This window comes from Cupressus sempervirens, chromosome 6, assembly GCF_028749045.1.
Source record: "Cupressus sempervirens isolate cs-2001-9-10 chromosome 6, ASM2874904v1, whole genome shotgun sequence".
In the NCBI taxonomy this organism is placed as follows: Eukaryota; Viridiplantae; Streptophyta; class Pinopsida; order Cupressales; family Cupressaceae; genus Cupressus; species Cupressus sempervirens.
In genome coordinates this window covers 410,750,676-410,755,859 of record NC_143123.1, presented here as the reverse complement: position 1 = coordinate 410,755,859, position 5,184 = coordinate 410,750,676, and the positions used below count along the sequence as shown (strand labels likewise).

The window sequence follows — 5,184 nt, the reverse complement described above, 5'->3', positions numbered from 1 at the left end:
TATCCATCTTTACTCGGTTAATATTGAGTTCTTAATTAACTGACCGAACTCGGTTAATGCTGAGTTCTTAGTTAATCGACTGAACTCGGTTAACACTGAGTTCTTCTTTACTCGGTTAATACTGTGAGAAAAGTGTTGTCACTAATGGCAAATAACTTTATGCCAACAATTTGATAGCAAATTCAAGTGTGAAGTGAAGCATTTAGGTGCAAAGTTGTAGGATCCCTAAATCATGATATTAAAGGTATGTTACAAAGCTTTAAGTTGAAATTTTTAGTATCATAGTTAGTAGTAGGGAAATTAGGTCAATGTGTGATGTAAGTGAGAGATCTAGTGGTGCAAAGGAACTTTAGGAAAATAAGGACAACCAGAGGACTCCAAGCATGAAGAAAAACCACTTATATCATGGTGGAATCAACTAGGAAGTTTTAAAGCCTATCATGGCATAAAAATGCAAAATATGTAAATCCTAGGTCCTGAAGGCTCAAAAAGAGACTAAATGGTCATTAGGATGTAAAAGGGATCATAATGGGATAGGTTAGTATTTAGGAATTCTTAATAAGATTATCTAAGTCATTTAGCAAGGTTGGATTAGTCTAAATGCTTTTAAAAGCCAAAATTTGTAATGTTGTAGATTCACATTTTTGAATTACAATGGTTAGTTGGATTTAGGAGGGAAAAGTATTTTCTTTATGTTTTAGGCTCTTAATCATTCCTATAAAAACCTCTTTAAGGAATGGCCATTCCATGAATCTATGGCTTGGTTCTCATGGAATGTCATTAATTATACTTGTATCATAGCCTACTAACCCAATAATGTGTAGTTGTGAAGAAAGGAGATGAGTTCTTGGTGATCACCATGTTGTTTGGAAGGATTTTACATTGAAATTGCTAAGTATGCTATAGCAATAACAGTTTGACCTTAAGAAGAGGAAATTTTTATGTTGGATTCCATATATACATGTCAAAGACAAGGTGTTACAACCTTTAGATCTTGATGAAAGAATTGGGAGAGCAGAGTTTGACAAAGCCTTGTCTTTTGAGGGTTTGAAGGCATAATTTGGGGTTTTTGTATTTGCAATGACTATAAACCCAAATTGGTTGTGAATTCCTCTAATTAATTTCATTTTATGAGACTATTTAGAGTCCTAGAGTGTGGAAGCAAGTTTAAGACATAGTTGATTTGAAAAACCACCTTTTTACAAGCCTAACTTACACTAGTACAAAAAACACAATATATTACTAAATAAACTACTAAAAATTGTAGATATGTGACTAATTTTGACCATGTGACCAATGGTAGTTGATTGCTAGACATTTATCTCCCAACCAAATTTATGACTAAACTATTTTAATCATTGATTAGGTCATTGATTTAGTCATTTATTGTTGTTACTTGGTAGTTTATTTGGTATTTTTTGGGTAGTATATATGGTAGTTGATTTGGTATTTAATTTGGTACTTGATTTGGTAGTTGATTTAGTAGTATATTTGGTAGTTGATTTGTTAGTATATTTGGTAGTTGTTTACAAAGTATATATGGTAGTATATTTGGTAGTATATATGGTAATATTTGGTAGTTTATTTAATCATTAATTTAGTCATATTAGGGCAAGATGGAATTGAAGCACCATCCTCCTACTTATAAAGTAGGTGCTCTTCCATTGAGCTAATACCCTTTAAAGAATAATGCAAAAAATTGACAAAGTTGTCTTCCCAATATTAGATCTACCATGATCATAGTCACTATAATATGATATTCTCTTCTTAAGGAACACAAATTTTAGTTATTATGGAAAACAATAATCTAAATATTTATCAATAACAATTCAACAATTTTAAATTCTTGTTTTCAAGCATTTTACAATTACATTTCATGTCAATTACACTTCTCTAAATTATTGCAGTGATAGACTCTTATAAAATATAATTTGGAGTACTTTTGCCACACACAAGTATTGTTCCTTATGCTCAGGTGGGTGCTAAAAGTGTTCATTACACCTAATGTTGACATTTATTATATTGAACCTTAGTTTACAAACAACATAAAAATAGGAATTTGTTATAAATAAGACACATGAAAAGAAAGTTTTTATCAATGATATATAATTAAGTTATTCCTAGTAATAGAGAAAGTGGTGCAAATTCATAAATGTAACAAAGCACTAAATAATATTGTCAAATTTTTCTTAATTCAACTATTGTTTCAATATATTATTTTAGTACTTAACCCCTAGCGACACCCATAATCTCTTATAGGCTGGCCATTCACACACACCCATCTATCTAACATCAAATCTCTAAAAAACATAATAAAACATTTCTAAATGATGCAAAATAGGTTTGGAATAGGAAATAGCATTACTGGTAGCCCAACTAGGTCTCCCAACCCAAAGAAACCCTTAATATTCACTAAACTATATTATCAATTTATTTATTAGGGCTGATTTCTTACTCCTGAGTTTTAAGTTTGTAACTAAGATTGTTGAAATAAAATGCATATTATAATTATAATATCAATTATTGGATCAATAGTTAGCCATAGAAAATTTAGCACAAAACTTTAGCTTCTATTAGTTTGATTAATATTTTCTTAATTTAACTAGTGATTTTATATAATATTTGGGTAGTTGACCCCCTTCCACACCCAAAAATATACTGGCCATTCTCACACACCCCATCCATCTATCCTCCAAACTCCAAGAAACATAGTAAAACATTCCTAAAATGTCAAGAAATAGGTTTGAGATGGGAAACAACATTGTTAAAAGAAATTCCTTCATGAAGATCTCTAGAGAAAAATCATTTCAGCCATCTAACATGAAGATAGAAAACTATATACAATAAGAAGATTTTATTTGAAGAAAATAATTTACCATTCCAAATGTCCATATTTACCATTTCCACACTTAATGTCTTTCTAAAATTAATCCATTGCATATTGTGGCTAGGTCCTAAGGGTTCAACCAAGATGCCTCATGTTTGGTGTGACTTTTTCCAATCATAAAGATTGGCCAATTTTGCAGAAGGAGAGGTGGGCAAGGGGTATGTCTAGGAGTTGGGAAGATAAAATGTCTAAAAATGGAATTAGTTGATATACTTTACATAATTTGACCCAAACATAAAAAAATTAGTTATCCTACAACTATTTCATACATTTGACATTACAACCATACTTCCAAGTGTTTGACCTCATAAAAGTCCAATTAGATTAGAATTGAAAATTCTAAATAATATGGAGAGAAATACATGTATTCAATATCAATCCAAATAAATCCTCAATGAAAAAAATTAAATAGAAGAAACATCCCAATCATACTTTGGTTGTGCATACACCTCATATTTGGTGGGTCCATCAACAATACTATCAATGGTCTATACACCCTCCAGTATATCCTATGGAAAACTAGATTTTGTTGAGGATATTAGTTTATCTACACCATATTTAAAAAAATAAACTATGATCATCACAAAAGTACACATAAATTACAACTTCCTAGAATCTCCTCGGATTGAGAAGAAGAATAGCATATATAGCAAGAATAGAATCACACATAGATGCATTATTCTCATAAAGGTTGTCATGAGCTTTCAATAATTTCCTATGGTAGTCCATGAAAATGACACAAAGAAAAAATGGTATTTATCCACCACATACCGATATCCAAAGTAACATGCACCTACAAGTAGCACGAGAGGTGCGAAGGTAGAATAAATTAGGGTCAATGAAAAGATTGTAAGATTAAATGCATAATACTATGCAAAATCAAAAGTCTAAACCATCTGACGGCAATCTTTTTTGCTAATTGGATAGACTGGTCAATCTCTTCCCTATAGATCAAGCCCATTTACACTCTCCCTTTGTGTTGAGCCATCTCCATCATCAAAACTAAAGTATCTTTCTGATAACAAAGATGGTTCCAAATTGTCCTCTTGACACTCAGTGACATACAGCTCAGTGATGACTACAACAGGCCATTTTTACCAAACTTTTACAATTTTTACTTTATCCAAGGAATTGGAGCTAACAAATCAAAAGATATGCCTAGAAAAGTGCTTGCTATCACGAAAGCAAGAGAGGATAGAAAGGACCTAGTGAAAAAAATGCACTCATATACTCCTCAATTTTCTTGCAATCATTCCCATCCATATAGTATTAACCCATCCTCAAGAGAACACCTTCCAATGATGACTCCAATAGTACTCATAGAAAAATCAAATTAACAACGAAATATAAAAATGTTTTAAACCAGTACAACTTAATGCTCTCCTAAGATAGTCAAATGGCTTTCAATATTTGAAAGTGATGATAGAGTTGTGGGAATAATTATGTACATGCTTACCAAAATTAGCATATTTGGTAAGAACTAGAAGAATAGAGCTATAGCCTAGCTCAAGCTCTGTACCCAAGCCAACCCTGATGCTGCATTGTCCATACCCTCTACATCAATAATTCATCTAAAGCTTTGTAAAAAAATGATGTCAATATATGTTAGTAGCTAGTGGTGCTCTCTCTACCTTCCAATGGCTCTTTTCAAGCTACAACTCCATAATAGAAACAAACTTTCCAATTTGTGGTTTCTTTTTCTTAGTTTTGGCATCCTGAAGAGTCTTGTTTGTAGTGTAGATATCTTTTAAGATGAAAAATGCAACCCCAATGCCCTGAGCTCACTCATCTTTAAAAATTACCAACCTACTTTCAAGTTCTTCATGGTGAGCTTCAAGTCTCCTTAATCTATCTTCATCAGTTAAACCCAAATGGAATGCAACCCACTCCTTGATTTCTTCCATTCATACTTCAATCTAGCATAGTATGAACCATGGTGTCACTCTTCAACAAAAGGATCATTGTGGGCCATTGTATCTTGCTCATAGAAATATTAAAAAAATTCATGCTCCTCAGAGATTTCCCTACCATCAATGTGGGCCTACAACCATGTGATATCATCCCTAATTTTTATAGAAGATATTTATATTTAAAGTTTAAAATTACAATTAACTTAAGTAAGTGAAAAGGTGAGAGCCAATAACCCATTAAGTTATTATAATGGCATAAATGATTGATAACACAAAATTTCAATTCATATATTTATATTGATGAAAGATTGAAACTTGAAACTAAAATTTGCAAAGACAAGCTAAGAAGTACAACTATTATCTCCAATGGACAAACATCAAAATGGA

General features: G+C 31.7%; 1 pseudogene; it reads right to left on the bottom strand.

Moving 5' to 3' along the window:
- Positions 1–3,291: 3,291 nt before the first annotated feature.
- LOC149552805 (hyperosmolality-gated Ca2+ permeable channel 4.1 pseudogene) lies at positions 3,292–4,955 on the bottom strand (annotated as a pseudogene).
- Between the last annotated feature and the right edge of the window lie 229 nt (positions 4,956–5,184).